General features: G+C 34.6%; 3 long non-coding RNA genes across 5 annotated transcripts in view; 2 read left to right on the forward strand and 1 right to left on the reverse strand.

Annotated features, from left to right (window-relative positions):
- LOC135300319 (uncharacterized) overlaps positions 1-12,472 on the forward strand; it is a 13,558-nt gene extending 1,086 nt beyond the window's left edge. Inside the window, exons 2-5 of one of the 2 annotated variants that reach the window (XR_010362179.1) lie at positions 7,499-7,635; positions 8,048-8,144; positions 9,421-9,518; positions 11,660-12,472. This is a non-coding gene — a long non-coding RNA (uncharacterized LOC135300319). Of the gene's footprint in view, positions 1-7,498; positions 7,636-8,047; positions 9,198-9,420; positions 9,519-11,659 lie in introns of those variants that run through there. The other variant, XR_010362178.1, reaches the window with a different exon arrangement.
- The window catches only part of LOC135300318 (uncharacterized), a 243,056-nt gene that overhangs the window by 49,867 nt on the left and 172,770 nt on the right, over positions 1-20,419 (reverse strand). The window contains exon 4 of one of the 2 annotated variants that reach the window (XR_010362177.1): positions 9,851-10,073. The exons of the other annotated variant lie outside the window; for it this stretch is intronic. This is a non-coding gene — a long non-coding RNA (uncharacterized LOC135300318). Of the gene's footprint in view, positions 1-9,850; positions 10,074-20,419 lie in introns of those variants that run through there. 2 annotated transcript variants of the gene reach the window in all.
- LOC135300316 (uncharacterized) lies at positions 13,618-17,078 on the forward strand. Its single transcript, XR_010362174.1, has 2 exons — positions 13,618-15,577; positions 16,291-17,078. It is a non-coding gene; the product is annotated as an uncharacterized LOC135300316 (long non-coding RNA).

Raw genomic sequence — 20,419 nt, forward strand, 5'->3', positions numbered from 1 at the left:
AAAAATTGTTGCTCAGTTTGTTCTCTGGGGGGGGGAAAACAAGACCAAAGAACCAACTACACCAAGCCAAAGAAACCCAGGAAAAATGAAATATAATCAAACATGATTTAACTTAATCTAAAAGATATGTAAGGCAAGATTTCTAGAATAAACTTGATAAAGAACTCTGTCATTTTCTTGTGGTTCTTTCACAAACTTTTAGAGACTCAGGAGATTAAATTCTGGGGACTTAATAACACCAGTTTTGTGTGGGGATCTGGAGGTTAACCTATTAATCAAAACATTCTTTAGTCCAAAATGAAAGCCTTTGTTCACTTATTTCTGCTCAGAAAACATGGTAGTTCAGATGGAAACAGCTATAGAAAAAGATTAATTGCTATGCAAAGTGACAAAACTGAATTTCAGGTCAGAAAAGACTAATTTGGACAATGGGAATGTCAGCTTTTCTTTTGTGTTATAAATGTAAAATAAAGGTAAAATGTAGTATCATGAGTGGTAAGGAAAAGAACTATTGATGAGATAAATTGTGCTTAAATGTATCATAAGTAAAAGTTATATTCTCCTGAATATCTAATGCTATATATAGTCTAGACCAAACTGGCACATTGTTGCCAAAATTTTATTACACTGGTTGATTCAGCATGAAAAATACCTGGATTTCCCATATCTAGTTAATCTTGAAATGATGAATTAAAGTTCTATGCATTTTTATACCTTTAAAGAATGTATCACTCACAGATTACCTGCCAGACCATCTGTAATGGGAGAGTGTCATACTTTTAAAAAGTTCTCAATGTTAATGAAGTTTGTTATTCTCCAGTGATAATGGAGAACATATGCTTTATGAACTAAGCAATAACTTAGAGAATTTACTTAGAAAATGTAGTATCAGTGATAATTTGGAATATTATTAAGTTATTAATGTTATTAAGTGTGGAATATTTTTTAGCAAATGACCTGCAAAATTTGATATTATTTTTACAAAATCTTCTTTTTTTTTCTACAGTAATAGCTGATTAAGGAATGTCTTGAAATTGAACTACTTATGAATTTATTGATAAATTATCATTTTTTCCATGATCCTTGTTTCAGAAATTATCTATCACCCATATTTTTAAAATCATGGAAGTATTTGGAGATCCAGGCTAAACAAAGTTTAGAGATGTAGATAACAAAGTAGTTCCATGATCCTAATCAAGTCACACAGCATTTTGCACCCTTCCATATGCTGTCACACATGGACTATAACCAGTTTGAAATACAAATGATGAAAATATATTATACTATTTAAATTACACTCTTTAAATATGCAATAATAACAAGTCATTGCAGAGAAAAAAAGACAAAGCTGTAAGGACATGTCTTTAAAAGAAAAATCTCTTCAATGAAATAAACATAGGTTGCAAGAGCTCAAAGCAGACTGTGTGTGAAACCCAGGAACAGAATTCATACGCTCCTATCACTGTGCCATGAGTTCCATATCTGAAAATATTGGCTTGTCCCACTTGGCACAGACAATAAAGGTGCCATTGGCAGTGATATTTCTTGACATTTTTTTAGTTTCAAGTTCAAATCACATGGAAAAAGAAAGAAAAAAAGAACAAGAAAATGAAAGAGAAGTGACTAATGATTTTCAATAAGTATCTGTTTTTTCTTTCTATAACCTAATATTAATCAATGTATGAATAATGTTGAAGAATCTAACTGGAGGGGATATTTTAGTCCTCAAGCAAAGTGAAACTCAGGTTTATTAGTATATATTTCCCATGAGCTGAAATCATTATTGCATCTAATTGCTTGACAATTATTTCTGTCACATCAATTTAATGGTTAAACCAATTATTTATATTACAAAACATAGTTCTGCACCAAACTCTAATTGAAAAACACAAACGGCTTTTCAGTGTTGCTTAACCTATACATTATTAATATTGGAAAGGATAGGTTTAAAGATTTTTGGGGAAATTAGAACTCAGTCAGGTGATGAGTTTTTAGAGATTGATTGTGCAAACTCAAAATTACAGCTCTCATAATCCTGTACGTGAGATGAATGCCAAGTCAGGTAGACCTGATCACTATTATAAACATTTTTTTTCCTCCTGCATTCAGACAACACGAGCTACCAGCTCTTAGGAGATTTTTATCCACAAGATGGCAGCTCTGTTTGCATGGTCATTACTTTTACCAATGTTCAACTTAAAAATTATAACATGGTATTTTTTTTTTAACTTTATAGCAGAGATGATTTTATATCTCCGTAGGAATTTTTTTAAAAATCCCCAAACAAGCGCAATAAATTTGGTTTAATTAAGGCATTAATTGAACCAAATATTGAGGTAAAATTTGCTAAGTTAAGAATTAGAAGAACATTCAACAGTGAAATCTTTAGTTTTAGAGTTTTGAAAGAATCTCCATTAAGATCCACATGTTTTTCATGCTTTAATTTCCAGGCCATAAAACCCAGCATAACCTTTAACAGATTCAATTTAAAGAGTATGAAAGGTTTTACTGATAGAAAAGGAAATGCTTATTTGCCTAAAAGAAACATAGGTTAATAGGTTTCCTCTCTTGGTAATGATCTATTTTAGTTTGCTTTATACTTAAACTCATCAAGAATGCTCATTTATGTTACTAAAATCTAATAGATATCTTTATTTCTATGTTAAAAAATGCTGCAATATATATGCATGGATCAACCACAGACATTTAATAACAGTGTGTGCCTTGTGAAATTGATAAAGTACAGAAAAACATAACAGGGAATAACTCTTTTCAAGGGGTTCACTCACAGCTGAAATGATTAGCAAGAATAGATGTGAAAGCGTTTTCTTCATCAATGAAACCCAGTAAATTAAAATGAAGCTTTACTGAAACAATGCATAATTTAACATGGAGACAGTTTGCCCATGGGATAGCCATTTCAAAGGAAATTATTTGGCCTGGCTACCTGTCTGCTTGCAGTCTTTGATGGCACTTCTGGAGTCTCCTCACTGAAACCTCAGAGAGGAGCAAGGAATTCTGAGTTTCCTAAAATTTATCATTGACCAAGACCCTTTGCACATATAATTATAAATCAGTGCACAAGAGCTTACAGGCTTGTAAGAAATGCAGAATTGATTTATGTAACTTCCATCTTAATGAAAAAGAGATGAACTCTTTTTAAGTAGTGTGGGGCAGCAGTACATGTGTGAATGGTTGTGATGGATCAGCTAATGGGCAGTAACTTGTTAACAGGGCAGCAAGGCCAAGATTCATGGCTTAGAGGCACATGCCCATTCTCTCAGCATTTTACACAATGGAAAAAACACAACTCTGAGATGTGAAATTCCAGAGGACAAGATCATGTTTGGCGACCTAGCTCACATCAGCACTGCCTAGGTTGAGGTGGGCAGGGTCTAAAGAGAAAAGGTCATCTGATAGAAGGATAAAGGCCACTGGAGATAGTTTAGACTTCTGTGAAGGTGAGGCAAGCTGCCCAATGCACAAATGAGCCTGAACTCAGTTATGTCAGAGCAGACGATTCAGTACAAATTACAGTCCCAGAGTGAGTGGTTCATAGAGCCGACTGTAACAGCATACTACTTGTCAGAGTATTGTCACAACAGAAGTGCTGGTCTTTCATCAGAGAATGTCAAAATACATTTATGTCACAAAGTTACATGTTCATTCCATAAGCTAAACTGTGAAAAGGGTCAGGAGAAAAGACTTTCAACTTTTCTGTGTATGTGTATGTGGAGGTGATATTCTATGTCAGCATAAGTAGGCTTTATTTTGGGTCTACTGTGTGAGGGTCTACTTTAATACACTTAAAAAGACCCCCAAAACCAAGCAATTTTATATGGATTAGAATGATGTAATAAAGCTACCTGGGCCACATATTGGTAGCATTCTCAGTAAGAACACATGAATGTGAAGATTGAATTTTCACACTGAATAGAGAAATTTTCACAAATAAAGCTACTGAAATGTGGAAATATTTTCTACTTCTCTGATGATCACATCACTGCAATACTTCAGCTGGACACAAGGTGGTCACAAGCATCTCCTGGTTAAATGGCTACAATTTTTGTCTAACTGAAACTTTCAGAGAAATATTTTACAAATCTGATTCCAGAGCTGAACGGTACTCATACAAAAACTCTGAAGAACTTTTATATCTCAGAACTTTTGAATCTCTGGGAAAAAAAATTCTAAGACAAAACTGATAAGAACATAGTTGCACAAATTTTCTACATAAAATAGGATCATGTTGCAAACCACCTGCTTAGCACCTAGTTTCCACAATTGCTTTGGATATCTTTTGAATATTAGTCTATTATATTTTGATAATTAATGACTTCATTACTGATGCCTAGATAAGGCATTTAAAGTTTCAAAGTTGAAATATTATTTGGTAAGGGCAAACAGTAGAGAAGAAACTCATTATGACTTCACACACAGGAATATAACCTGAATTATAAAATACAAACTTGACAGATTTTTTTTTTAATTTAAATTTCCATTTTGATAACATTACCTGTGAATTTAACCCCAAATAGAAAGATCAAAAGCACTGCTGGAAAGTGTGATAGCAGTGTAATATAGTTTACCCAAATTAAGGGTCACAGGGGTAAAAGAATGAGTAGAACTTCCTGAAAATTGTGGTTGGAATACTAATGTTCATTTCAGCATCTTGACCTGTAAGATAATTGACCATTTTGGAGCAGAATTTTCAGACACTAGTGTAGTGAGGGAAGCTCTGTTAACATTTAAATCAGCAGACAAAGACAATTTTTGTAGATTCAAGTCTGAAATACTGGTCTCTGAGAGCACCTCTCATGATCACTACAAAATACAATGCAGGCATCCACCTCTTGAAGTTATCTAGCATTGGGCATGCCAAATTCCAATTTGCAAGGGATACTAACGGTACTGGATATTAATGACTGTCTACAAAAGACATAAATTATGTCATAAATGCATCACACGAGATAATAATTTACTAGCTGTACGACCCTTCTTCCTTCGCACTGGGATTCAGCTTGTTCCTGAGTTTCATCCTCACATGACAACTTTTTCAGCTGTTCAGTTGAAAGCTTATCGAAGAGGAAATTATTCAGAATAAATATGTCAGTGTTTGGTGTTTTACCAGGAGATTTTGAACCGGTATGAAATGAAGAGCTTGTTTCTGCAGCTAGCATGACAGTGTACAAAACCATGTCACTCTAAAAAGTCAGAGGTGACTGATTGAGGTACAGTGTTGTGCTGACTGACCAAACAACCTTTCTGATGTGTTAAATGTTAGGATAAATTTGAATAGATAAAGCACTATATTTTTGTTATTTATACACAAAAAAGGTTATTTCCAAAAGCATGTATACCAATATCTGCTACAGTCATTACGTTATTAAAATAAGTATACGGAAAATACAGGAAAAAAATATTTTTGAAGAGAATACTAAGCAAGCTATTTATCTTCCGAGTTGATTATTAAGAGAATACTAAATACAAGATGAAGACCTTGAGGACATTGACATATGAAGTAATTTAATCTTGAAGACATTATCTTCATCCTGTTTAAGAAACAGAAGTGGAAAAGAAAGCTTGCTGTCAGAGGTCTCTGCTGGTGACTGGAAAGATGCATTTAAAAATTGCTTTTATATTCATATTATTTATATTATTATTCACATTCATATCATTCATTATTAATGTGAATTGCTGTTATATTAATATTAATATACAAAGTTATATATGGTGTATGAGGCATGTCATAAAATGTATTTAGGCATATTTTAAAGTAGAGTTTCTGAAGATAGTAAAAGAAAATAAGAAAAAATTTTATTAATACAAGTATTCAATGCAGCTCGATAAAACTAATTCCAGGATACAGTAGTAGTGATAGGAGAAAAAAAATAATTTTGAACTAAAATGTGGTAGACTTAGATTGCATATGAGGAAGAAATTCTTTTCTATGATTTGGTGAGACACTGAAGCGCATTGCCCAGAGATTCTGTGGATGCCCAGTTGCTGGAAGAATTCAAAGTCAGCTTGGATAGTTTGATTAATGTGACCTGTTGAAAGTTGTCCCTGCCCATGCTAGGTGATCTGTGAAGTCCCTTCCAATCCCAAAAATTCTATGATTCTATGACTTTTTGACAAAATCATAATTATCTGCATCACAGATGATGTTTTGAATGTTACAACACTGAGATGCAATTTGAATTATTATTCAGTAAAGCACACAGTTTCCTGTAGGTTGAAAACCATCTACAAGACACAATATTAACCACTACTTTATTAAGCACAGTCTATTAAAATGATAACATCTTAGGTTTTAGAACAGGTTTAGTAATTAAAGCTGGTCAAACCATTCTGCACAAAATAGTTGAATTTTGAGAAGAATGTTCAATTAGCCTACTAGATTAAATCTTTCTTGATTTAAAATGAGAAATCTCTGATATATGTGGGATTCAGTTTTAAATTAGCACTCACAAGTTCAGGTATCTACACGTGGGTTAGGCATCTTATCTCACTTTATAACCATGCAGAGCATGCAATGCAAACATTGGAGCCTAGGAATAAGTTCATTTTGCTTTAAACTAGGTGTCCCTGAACAGGTATAGCTGCCTAAATACAACAGTTGTTCTAAATAATGTTTAATATTTTTTGAGATAGTCAACATTAGTATCTGAAGCATCAACATGCCAGTGTAGTTGAACTCTCCTTTCTGAGAAGTGAAGGGTAAACTCTGGAGACAGGAGACCTGCACTCTCCTCATCCAAGGTTTTCAGGCCAGGCAACCAAACAGCAATTTACAAAAACCCAAAAACCAGCTTTGCAAAGAATGTATGTTTTACTTGTTTTCTCTTTTGATGTGTACTTAAAAAAACTAAACTGTGAGGTAAAAGAATCCCAGTTATTGTAATTCCATGGAGTGGGAGCATAAATTGCATATAGATCTTGCACTTGTAGATGAAGCACAGGAAGAATGGTAATCAATACAATGTTTTATTGTCTCAATATTACCTAAAATACACCAAGGAAGGAAAATAAAAAATATATGGCTATTTTCATCAGCAAGATTGTGAGAGTACATGTGCTCTGTGAGGTGGGACTTCTCCATAATGTATTTGCTTTTCAATTATGAGGCTAAGATTTTAATAGATTTAATTTTGAGAAACAAATATTATTTTCTTTTTTGAAGTAGACATTGAGATATCTAGAGCAGAATGTTTGTTGATTCATTCTTCATAAAACTGAAATTCAATGTTCTCAAAAGAAAAATCTGAGCAATACGAACACGAAAACGTAGGAGTTACATCTTATGCTAGACCTTTGCTGTTTTTTCTCTCTTGTTGCTTCTTTCTGAAAGTCACATCAAGGAATTATATGTGTACACTAGCACCTGTTAGTACAATATCTCCCTGCATTTGCGAATTTGTAACACTTTCTTTGGTTATATGAAATTATATAATCCACTGCTTCTATATTAATTCTATTGTATTTCTCTTAATTTCAGGAAGCAGATTTTTTTGTTTGTTTGTGTCTAGTGAATTGACCCTGTCTGGATGCCAGGCACCCAATAAGGCAATTCTATTACTCCCCTCCACAAACTGACAGAGGAGAAAAAATATAAAAAATGGATCATGGGTCAAGGTAAGGACAGGGAGAGATCACTCACCAATTGCTGTCATGGGCAAAACAGACTCAGCTTGGGGATATTAAATGAATTTATCACTAACAAAATCAGAGCAGGGTAATAAGAAGTAAAATAAATCTTAAATTCCTCCCCCTGACCTGTCCCTCCTTCTTGGGGTCTACCTCCTCTCCCAGTGGCACGGGGAGACAAGGAATGGGGGTTATGTTCAGTTCATCACAGGCTGTTTTTGCAGAGGAGACCTTCCCCTGCTTCAGCATGGGATCCCTCCTGTGGGAGACATGAACTTCCTCAGTGCAAGTCCATCCCGAGGGAAACAGTTCTTCACAAACTGCTGCAATGTGTTCATTACCCATGGGTTCACAAGTCCTACCAAGAAACCTGCTCCAGCATGGGCTCCTCTCTCCACAGGTCTGCAGGTCCCTGAGAGAAGCCTGTTCCAGCATGGGTTTCAGAGCCTCCATCATACATTCAGCTGCTCTGGTGTGGGTGTCCTCCATGGCTGCAGGTGGATCTCTGCCCCCCCTATGGACCTCCATGGGCTGCAAGGGTACAGCTGCTTCACCATGGCAGCAGGGACCATGGGGGAACATCAGCTCTGACACCTGGAACACCTCCTCCCCCTCCTTCTCCACTGGCCTTGGTGTCTGGAGAGCTGGTCCTCTCACGTGTTCTCACCCTGCTTTTCTCTGGCCAAAATTATACCTGAGTAATAACTTTTTTTTTTGGCCTTCCTAAATGTGTCATCACATTCCCATCATGTTTGATTGTCCCAGCCTTGGCCAGCAGCAGGCCCATCTTGGAGCCACTGAAGCTCTGCATGACATGGAGGAACCTTCTGGCAGCTTCTTGGAGAAGCCATCACTGCAGCTCCCAATAAACTCTCTAAAGTATATTTTTCTTAGACATAAACATTTTTTACAGTCCTCTATATATATTGCTGAGTCAGTGAAACTTCTGCTTTTTGAGGACATGATAACTATGTCAAAATGACAAGTTTTCTTCCTATGCACTTTAAAGTGCATGACTGAGGAGCTGCTTGAAATTATGTCAAAACGCACCACTGCTTGACTGTGCTGACTTCATGGGTAGAGGCTTTCCCCTCCTGCCACTGCTAAACCAAAACATAGACTCATGTTTTCCACATTGACCTTGCTTTAATCTAAAAAATTCCCAACATTTATTCTAAAGTATACCTTATGATATAACCTTGCTTTGGATTCAGTTAATAATTAGTCCCTTTTTTGATTATTTTCTGCCTTACTTTAAGTTACAGAATTATATAAATATTATCTATTCTGAGTTTTCTTATTGAAGTTAATGACTCATATATTCCACTTCATCTGCTTTGGATCTGCTTAATAAAGTTTGAATCCTATTTTACCTTTTCTTTTCTGAAATTAATAATCTGTATGACCTTTGCAACCTTTCTTTGACTTAATATTAAATCTTCATACCTATTTTTGCTTTCTGTGTCTTGAATGGATAAACCCAGTTTTGTTTCCTTCAATAAAATTGTTTCCTTTAATCAGTTTATCTTAATTTTTATTTAGAAGAGAGAATATTTTATTACAATTTCCTTGCCATAATTTCTTTGTTTCCATGAAAGGTCTAAAAGAGTAATATATCAGGAAATATTATTTTAAACAATTAATCTATTGCTTTAGTACAGAGTTTCTTTCACCTCTGTATCCTCTTCCCATCCCATATGTGATTTTTAGTTTTTAACAATTTTATGTTTTATTTATATTTTTAAAATTTTGTTTCTGTTTTGTCTCAATAAGGTGCACTCTGAGCCTCTAGCTACACAGCTTTCCTCCCACATGCTCTCTCTGCACAATCAAATTTGCAGTGTGGCTGTAATTCATCCCTGTGGCAAAAGGTAGGAACAAAGTCTGTGAATTGTCTAAGTCCAACAACAGCCTTTAAATAGACTGTATATTATCACTGTGCATACAAATGAGACTTGTGATTAGAGTTTCCTCTGTCAATTTGTTTGCTACTGTTAGATATGTAAAGGCCAAAAGAAGCCCCCTGGGACAAAAAAAAAAAAGCAATCATAACATAAACCAATCAAAACCATTACTTTTATGAATCATCAAAGTTGATATGATATCTCTTACAAAAAAATTAAAATTAATTTTCACGTTACTTATCAGTATTCTTATTGACAAGATGGATATTTGAGTTTTTTCCCTGTATGTATTCAATTGGCTTGAAATTATTAACATTAACTGAACTCGATGGCTGAAATAAATGTCCTTTGTGGACTCACCAAAAACTGAAGGTAAGTTCTAAGTCTGTTTTGTGAGCTGGTTGAAATGTTTACTTACTTCATATTTCAGAAACTCCAAGATGTCATTTCAGACGTTTGGTCAGCCTCCATGCTTAGGATCTTTTCGTCAGTCACTGTTTCTGTTGCTGTGTGATCCCTAAGCTGTGATTGAAGTTTGAATTTTTAAAACCACATTTTACATAAAAATCATTTTAAGACTACATTACCTGAATAGAATAAGAATCAGAGAATCACAGACTAACAATACCACAAAAGAGTAAGGCTGGAAAGGATCACAGTGGGTCACCTAGTCCAACTTCAAAAATAGCAAGTACTACATGAGAATCATGGAATCATATAATATCCAAGTCATCAATGTCCAGCTCCTGACCTCGTACAGACTGGCCACAAGAATCACACAAGAATCACACAAGAATCACACCATGTGCCTGAGAGGATTCTCCAGATGTTCAAACTCTCTCAGGGTGTCAGGGTGCTGTGACCACTTCCCTGGGGAACCTGTTCCCATGGCCAGCCACCCTATGGGTGAAGAACCTTTTTCTAATATCCAACCTAAACACAACTTCAAGCCATTCTCTCAGTCCTGGTCACTGGGCAACACAGAGAAGACATCAGTGCCTGCCCCTCTTCCCCTCACAAGGTAGTTTAGACTATGATGGAGTCTCCCCTCAGACTCCTCCAGGCTGAACTGACCAAGTGACTTCAGACACTCTTCATGTGTCTTTCTTTCTAGACCCTTCACCACCTTCACAGCTCTTTAGAAGCTCTCTAATGCCTTAACATCTTTTTTGCACTGTGGTACCCAAACCTGCGCACAGGACTCAAGGTGAAGCTGCACCAGTGCACAGCAGAGTGGGATGCTGGTGAAAAAAAGTTAGAAAGAAGGTCTACCAAATGAAGGCCTGCTCCTAAATCTATAAAACTAGTATAAAATACACCAGTATACTGGTATAAAAATATATACTAGTATAAAAATTCTCAACCTTTTTATTTAGCTTTGCCTCAGTGTGATAGGGAACACATAATCAATAACAAAATGTGAGTTATTGCCTTCAAGTTAGGTGAGGCTGAATCCCCAGCAGATTTGAAGTAGTGCAGCTTTTATTTGATGAAATTCAGTAGCGTCTTTATAGATTAAATGAAGCTGTGACAAAACTTCATTTGAAACTTTCACTGTGTACCAAAACATCTGAGTGAAATGTCTCTGTAGGTTAATTTGGGGTCATTTAGAAGAAATTTAGAAGAAGACATTTCTAAATTTTTAATCACTAAAAATACATTAATGAAATTATCCTGTTCATTAAGAAAAGTTCTTTGGGATGTTATCAGGGAGGAATGGTAACTACTTTTAATTATAACACCCGTCTAATCTGAATAATTTAACCACAGAGCATTTTGTGTTACAATGAGTCATTGCTGCTGCCTATGATCCTTCATTCTCTCAAGCAGCTCTTTTAAACCCCTCACCTTCATTCTCCTTCTGTTTGCATTATTCAATACCTTGAAGCACTAGTCAGAAACACTCATAAAGAGGCAATGATTGTGCTTCAAAAGCTTAAAAAGAAGGGAGTCCTACTTGGTATTTCTTATTTTCCATTGTGAAACACTGTTTTGTACTTGGACCTAGCCATGCTTTGTATTTAAAGAACTGTTCATTCAAGATTATTGTGTTCAAGGATGATATTTTTTGTGCACAGTAACTTTCCATGATGAATAATTTTTTTCAGCTGCCTTCAAGAACCCTACTCACAGACACACAGGAAAACAGCAATTCACTATGATGGTCAGGACTGAGCACTGCTGATACCAAGAGGGGAAACGTTCTGGTTCTGAGTATCCTTTAAAGTGAAAAATATCTTCCTTGCAATCCCCTGCTGGTTAAGCAGAATGACTGTTTACTCAAAGATGACTGCATGCAGATGAGGAGAGAAATTATGGCTTAGATAGGATTTCTCAGTAAAGAGATGAAAATGCCATCATTTTTAAAGAAATAATTTGAAATATTTAAACTAAGATTGTTAGGTGGGTTTTTTTTTGTTTGGTTTTTTTTTTTTATTTTTAATTCCTTTAGCCAAATTTAAGCAGCTTCTTTCTCATCCAGAATGAAAATAATCTGCATGATAGAAATCAGAACATTCATTTCCTTCAAAAAGTCTCTTAGAATATGTATATTATTTTCCACTAAGTGTAATTTCCTACAGTCTGTCTTTCAGATAGACAGTACTGAGGGACAGCTTCTGAGAGGAAACATACATTTTCCATTGTAAAACTAGATTTTAGACCTAGTTAGAAAATATGTCTTACAGATATGTCAAGTCCTCCTTGACTTGTTATCCTCCTTGTAGCTGCAGGGATGGCAAATGTTGAAAATTCATAATGATCTTTCTTTACACAAACAAAACCCAAGAAAATAGTTTTTCTAAAAAAAAGAGGTAATTTCTACTTACACAGTTAAAAGAAAAATAAAGATTTCCATCTGGGTGTTTTGTTCTCAGATGAAAAAGAGCAAAATAGATCCTAGAGAAGTCATTATAAGAGACTACCTAAAAATAATTAATAATTATATGTGTAGAAACTGTCATATGTACATATGATGTAAAATAAATTAATAGAGGTTTACATTGCTTTCATTGTTTTCCACAATGAGCAGTGTTCAATTCTATTTGACCTTAATTAGTGTAATTGATAGTAGTTTTAGAGCTGCATGCCATTTTAATAATGTAGTTACAGCTTTCATGACAGAAGAAAAATGAAATAGCAGCTGGGAGTTATCTATTAATAGTGAGAGAGCAGAAAGGTAAAAGGAAAGACTCTTCTTTTCTAGGACTCCAGGGCTTTTATGGCGTTAGTAATGAATGACTAATGTATTCTAAGAGGAGCACAGTGATCTCCAAGGATGTAATGAAGGGCAGTAGGAGGTAGGATCAATATGAGTGAGAAATTTTATATCATTAGGAAATCACATGGCTACAAGAGTATACAGCTAGACCAGTAAAAATGTCAAAGCTTGTGAATACAAACCATGTATATACATGCATGTATTAATAGCATTACCTGGGCCTGTGTATTTAGGGCTCAGACTGTGTCACAGACAATGCTTAAAAGTTTCTTGGGAAAGCATGCAGTGCTACATCTGGTCATGATGTTAGAGAGAACAACAGGATATTCAAAAATTTCTTCGAGATGTGATTGTTTGAAATTCATTTGAAATAAGACCAAGGTATAATGAAAAAAAAGACAATAAATGAGAGCTTCTAAGTTGTGAGCAAAACATCCTAAATGAGTAGGTGCATTCATTAGCTTCAAGTGGCAATGTTTTTCTTGAAGGTTTCTCCTATCACTGTTAATGGCACTCAGTTTCTGAAGCTGGGAGACTTTACAAGGAAAGGAAACTTATTGTACTCTCTCTTTCTCACAGATATGGTAAAAAACCCAGCATAAAACTAAATAAACCTCTACCATGGTATTCAGTGCATATTATACTGGAAGAAACAAGTATGTTGAGCTAACTGCCAATTATATCTAAATCGTTATTCCACTAAATTCCTCTCTGGCACTACAGTTAGGCACAATACTTTTGTAAAAGTTACAGTGTATGATGAATTAATTCACAGAGGCTTACTATGTTTTTTAATCTAACAATTATTTTTATTTCTGTAAAATAAAAAGAAAAATATGAACACCGAGTTAATAAAAAATATGATAAAAGATGGCTGAATGGAAAATTAAATAATCTGGGGACATATATTAGTTTTTAACTGTACATGTAACCAGCAAAGAACTTAGTTGACTTGAGGAAGACCAGTTTGGTCATGAAAATGAATAACATAACATAGCTCTTATAACTTCAGCCTATTTTGAAGACCATGCAAAAACATCTGAAGTGAGGTATTGACTAAGTTTTCATAAAATATTTTTGAAATTTCTGTGTTTATGGCATTTATATACAAACACACTTAAGAGTATGCAGCTGTCTTACAGACATGTGAACGCTCAGATTGAAAGAAAGAAAAATATTTCTAAATATTTGTAAAACAAATTCTCATCCAGTTTTTTTTTCTAGTCTTGCAGAATGATTGTCTTATTTTCTTTTTCCCTTGTGTTTTTGCTGTCCTGTATTTTTAACAACAAAATGAGCTTCGATAATAGGAATTTTAAAACTTTCATTACCTAGGAAAAGTGAAAAACCTTCACCCTGTTGTTAAATTGGTTGCTGTTCCAGCTAAGAGTATATTGTGGCTACATGATGGACAAAGTTCTTTTTTTAGATCAATCAGTGCAAAAAGGACACACTTTATTTTGCTGTGCATTTTGTTATCACATATTTTAATGTTGGTGTTAATACTTATGGGTTAATTAGATCCAGGAAAACAATGAAGTCAAGGATTCTACCAGGGTCTACCTGGTAGAATCTACACAGGGTTCTACCTTTGATATGAAAAAATATGCACAGCAATTTCTTTTGTTATATAGCTATATAAAATTGGTGCAATATTAGATGACTTTTCAAAAAATTTTAACTATGCGTATTTAGTCTTGCACTACTTAATTGCTGAACATGCAAACATTATTTGCGTTCCGTAGCTTCTTCTCCTCTGCCTTAACTCAAGAGTCCTTTAGATGTAGCCACGCACTTCAGAAAGTTAAATCTTTCAACAAAAAGGCAAAGTACAAGACAATCAGAGGAGATATTTGAAATCAGGTCACAATTCTGATGAGGCACAGCACCTTGATTTCATTATGGTTTTCCCTTCACAATTATATAAATCATGTAAAATAATTAGGATTTTTGATTCCTCCTTTGTCATATACACTGCTCACGCAGTCCAAGTACAAATTAAAACTTCAGAGATTTACCTAAAATTTATTTTTTAGTTTCTTGTAGATATTCAACTCAGCTTATTAATCAGTGAAAAGCATAGCATTCACTCTCTGAAAAAATGCAGAGTGAACTTTTTTGGTTCAAAGTCTCATTTTGGTCTAGATGATTTAATTTACTTGGGGAATTGTGGCAACATCAGGATCATCCTCCAATCAATAAAACCAAACCACCACAAATCCCCAAGCATTTTTATCTGTATAACACCTAACCAACATCTCTGATTGTTTCTCTGAATGACACATGGCGTGAGGTTCCTTGTGGATAGTTATGCTGTTATGTTCTTGACTACTTTGTGTACTGAATCATAAATTCAACTGTGCAAAAAAATTTGCTTAGCATGAACAGGTTTGTAAACTCACCCTCAAACTCCCTAATGACTCTTGTTTCTCCTTCTGGTTAAGGATGGAATTCCTTTGTAGGGACTTGAAAAAATGATTGTGGCAGATATTTACTATTTTATCCTGGAATAATCATGAACCACTTTAGACATGTAAATCCTGGACTTAAGCTCTTTTGGGTTTTCAGAACATCTTGGTAACTGAATTAACTAAAGCTTAGAAACACAGGATTTTTAGCTTGTGAGTATAAAATAATTTGATTCATATTTAATGTTTCATATATGAGGTCTTTTATTGCAATAGTGGTATTCTTTTTACAGCACCTCATACTCCATTCAGTTGCAAGCTGGAGGTGTCTGAGACTGACTTATCATCTTACAAGCAACATGGACAGGATTTTAGCTTGTCATTGAGGAATGTGAAAGGTATGTAAAGAATTTGATCTTTTGGTTGTTGATTTTTGTTTGTTTTTAATTGGATGACTATAGCAATTATGGAATATTTTTTCTCTGAAAGGTCACATGAAGTATTTGTTTGCATAGTACATCAAGTGGCTGTTGCTGAAAATGTATGTCAGCCTTTCCTGAGTGTAATACATGAGAATAAAGACTCCCAAATATATAATACTGCATTTTTAACTTAGTCTTCTTAAGCAGTAATTACATCAGAAGATTGGAGTGAACAAGAATCAGAATATGCAAATAATCAATTTCTAAGATAAATATTTCATAAAACTTGTCTTGAAAAAAAAAGAAGCTAAAAGATACCTTTTGACATAGATTAAATTCAAAGTTTCCAATTTTCAATCTTCAATTTCAATTTACTGAATAAACTTTCTATGTTTGGACATCTTTTTCTTTCTTTTTGTCTTTCTAGCCTGACTCAATTTTTTATCAAATCTTAAGTGATTTGTAAAACTCCTCATATTTACATGGCAATAAAGAAATGACATTTTTTCTATTTTACATCTTAATCTGCTAACTATATCTCCTAGGTGGCAAATGCAAGATGTGGCTGGGGGTGTGTATTCTATTGCCAACTGTTAGAGGTGGGGCAGTTATCTTCTGTTAATGGGCCAGTGACTGTCACTGCATGACTGATAAAATTACATCATCCCATTGTGATATGCTCCACCCAGGGGGAGGAGCCAAGCATTTTCCTGGATATAATCTGGGATTTGGAGCACCATAGCCAGCCTTTTCCTACTGGATTCCCAGAGAATGAACAGGACCATCTGCACCACCTTCAGAGGAAAACTGAGGAAAACTACACCCTACTAGAGGATCACTGCTTCAACAGAACCACACCTGTGCCTCCAGGAGAACAGCAGGCACCCTTTAATCAGACTGCTACCAACACCCTGACCCACAGGTTGTCGATTTGTATTCTGACTCTCAGTGCTGATTTGTATTACTGCATTTTTATTTTTATTTTTCCTGACAAACAACTGTTAATCCTCCTACCATATCTTTGCCTGAGAGCCCCTTAATTTCAAAATTATAATAATTCGAAGGGAGAAGGTTTACATTTTCCATTTCAAGAGAGGCTCCCACCTTACTTAGCAGACACCTGTCTTTTCAAACCAAGGCACTTTACATACCATCACTGACTTTATTATTGAGGATAAGAAGTTGACAAGTGCTTCACACTAGGAATCTAAATATAATGATCATATTTGGCCAAAGGAAAATCCAGTTTCCTCTAGTAAAGGAAAAGGGGAAGCAGAAAATTTCAGTCTGTAGGTATTATTTTATGATACAAGTTATAACACAGGTAAACTAGAAATTAACAGTTGCTGATGCTTGGCCAAATGTAAAAGTATTGCATTCAAAAAAAACCCAAAACAAACAAACAAACAAAACACCAAAAAACCAAACCAACCAAACAAAATCAAACAAACAAACAAAAAAAAAAAACCAAGAAAAACACCCCCAATTATTTTGTCTGGTACACACAGTATTAGCCATCTGAATAACACATTTTCCCTGAAACAGATTTGGATCCACCCAATGATTCAACATGTTTAAAAATTCTCTCATTATCTCTTTTAACTAAACAATCAATAGAAAGAATTATAGAAGCTCACTGCTGTTGAAAACCTCTTCACCCTGGTTGTTATATAAAGATTCTACATTTAGAACTAGACATGTTAAGAGATGTAGTTAGCAGCATAGACCAATATGTGTATTTTTACATTCTTTTATATGTATTTTATATATATATAGAGAGAGTTATATCTATATCTTCGTTGCCTTTCTTTCCATCAATACTTTGCTTTCTTTACAGGTTCTTCCATATAAAACCAAATGTGCAAACTTTTGCAAGTCTGAATATAGCATGTTCCCAAATTTCTTTAATTAATTACATTTTTGACATCTACAATTGAAATTAAGAACTGAGTGAAAGATGTTTGGTTTTTTTGTTTTTGGGTTTTTTTGTAGACAACATACTGGGTATGTTTCATTATTTCATGGTATTCTAAGTCCCATTTTTTAATTATTTCTGAACAACAAGTTGTTGCATATTGATGTAAAGACATGACTGGTTTAAAATCTCCCAGGGAACATTTATAACATTTAAAGATTAAATATATAGCTAAATTAATAATTAAAAGAGAACAAGAGGCAAATGGACATAAGCTGAAACACAGGAGATTCCATCTTAACATGAATGGAATCAGATGGAAAATCCACTTGTTTTACTATGAGGGTGGCTGAACACTGGCACACACTGCTCAGAGCACTTGTGCAGTCTTCATCCTTGGAGATCTTCACAAGCCATCTGGATGTGGTCCTGGACAACTGACCTTATGTAGCCCTGCTTGAGCAGCAGGTGGCCTCCAGAGGTCCCTTCCAACCTCAACAATTCTGCATGATTTAGTGAAATCAGTGCACAGTTACAATTTCAGCTTAACAAACATTTGAGCCATTCAGCTGCTTAGAGTATCTTTCTATATTGTCGGCTCAGTCACTGCACAGTTAAGCTATATACACTTCTGTGTATATACCATCTGGAGCAGTGACTCTCTGCTTCTGAAGCTGTTGGTTTACTCCAAAAATGCTGTGTCTCTCAAGTCAGTCTCCGAGGATTTTTCATGTGAAATATTAAACAAGCCAGGTCCAAACTGATGCATTGTGGTGGTAAGAAGCAATCCACTTCTCAGCACTGTCTGCATTTTGTGTAGCTGTTTCTTTTAACTCTTTCATATAGTAAACCAGTCATCCCCTTCTTAAAGAACAGGTGTTTTTGCAAAATATCAAGATTCCATTTTGGTATTTCTGATTTCCTCTGATTTTATTCATAAATCACTAAACATTCCTCTCCTTATTCTCTAGTAAGCATATTTCTGGAGGAAATGTGATAGGGTACATCTAATGAAGAAGACATGGTATGTGTATATACATTGGCAAGAGCATTTTTCCTGGTGACCAGAGTATAACATTGTTAGGTTTTGTGTTGTAACAACTTTCTTTTTAAGTACTTCATAAGCATGATCATCAGACAAAGTACTTCCTTAATTTCAGAGACTTAAAATGATTACTGTTGAAAACTATTGTGGAGAGCAATACATCACCTAGTAAGTATCATAATCAGAGTTATTTGAAAGATGAAAAGTACCTTTACCTCCCTTTCTATGAAAAAAAGTCCAGCTGATGGTTTTACAAGAGGAATGTGTTTTGGGCATGGGTTTTTTTTCTGAGTTTGGGCAGGGGAGTTTCCCCTTCCTTAATTTTCTTTTTGTTTTTCTCTCTTCTACACACTTTTAGTTTCTCTTAGGAAATGGAGTCTGCTCAATCCAGATTATCAGAGTTTAAACTAAATTGCTGCATAAATCTTCTAAAGTACTCTTCTGCTTCTTTTCACATCACTATGATGACAGCTAGTCATCACTCTAAGGAACTTACATATTCTTCATGCTCTAGATCTCCCTGTCTAAATATGTTAGGGATAGATGGATGCTTTTCCCTAACTTTTCTTCAGTTTGAACCTGCTTGGTCCTCCCTTGTGGAATTGAAAAGCTGGTGTCATTTGTTAGATCCTCCATGCTTTCTTTTGGCTGAATGTTAGTAGAAAGTGAATTAAATGCTCTATTGAATTAATGAAAAAGATTTTACTTTTGGTTCCAAGCAGGCAGAAAAACAACACAAAGCCATTGCATTTCCTAATAAATTGAAGAAAGGAGATAGGCAAATGGTATCTTCTAAGCAAAAGAACTTGGAAAAACTATACATTTCTAGAATTTATAAAAAAGAAAAAAAAACCCCAAAAATAGTTTAGTCTTGTAAAGTATGCTGTTTACCACATAAATAAATAAACCCTCATAGAAACACACATTTCAGACAATTCAAAAACACTTGCACAGTATTGTTTCAGTATTCTTAGATAGATGCATTGTAATATGACCCTTAGCTACATGATTGCAGTCTTAGTATAGCTTTGGCACATTCAAATCCAATGTCTTAGCTGTTGCCTTCTCAGATGAAGTTTTTCATTCAGTTTAGTTTCCAAACTTGCTTCTGTTCTAGTTACTGCTGCACACTTGCCCATGCCCCATCACGTAGGCTGACTGTATAAATCAGCCTCATTCTCCCTGTTGAGAAAACTCTCCTAAATTTCAGAAACTTTTGTTCACTTTCAAAATACTAATTTCTTCTCTTAATTTAGGGACATAGCAATAGTGGGCTTATCTTAAACAACCAAAAACCCCCAAAAACATTAAAAAGGAGGACAAATGTTTCCATACACACAGTTGAAGCGAGAAAAGTTCACACACCTGATGGATTACCTAGAAATTCCTTATTAAATACAAAAACCTATGTTAATTCTATATTAAGTTGCACCATTAAATCTCGAAGTCAACCAGTTCAAAGGTTAAGAGTTTCACGCATCAATAGGATTAACAGAATATATTTAATAGAAAATAAAATGGAAGAAAAAAAAATGAAGCATGCAGAATAGAATCGCCAACAGAGAATATATGGAACATGTGGCATAATAAGGTAAAGAAATCAAATAAAAAATAGCTATACAACAAACCAATTATATTGCTTTGAAACAATAAAATAAAATTTTAAAAATGTACCAAACTGTTGAGGTTAAAAAAAGAAAAAAAAACATCAACTAAAATCAAATTATTATTATCAACAAATCCTGCAAGTAATTTCTTTTCATTCTCTAGCAACGGGAATATGTGACCACATATACATCATTCTTATGGAGTCTTCAGAAACATTTTACTTAAAAGAATGTCTTCAGGATACAAAGGT

Source organism: Passer domesticus, chromosome 5 (assembly GCF_036417665.1).
Source record: "Passer domesticus isolate bPasDom1 chromosome 5, bPasDom1.hap1, whole genome shotgun sequence".
NCBI classification, from domain to species: Eukaryota; Metazoa; Chordata; class Aves; order Passeriformes; family Passeridae; genus Passer; species Passer domesticus.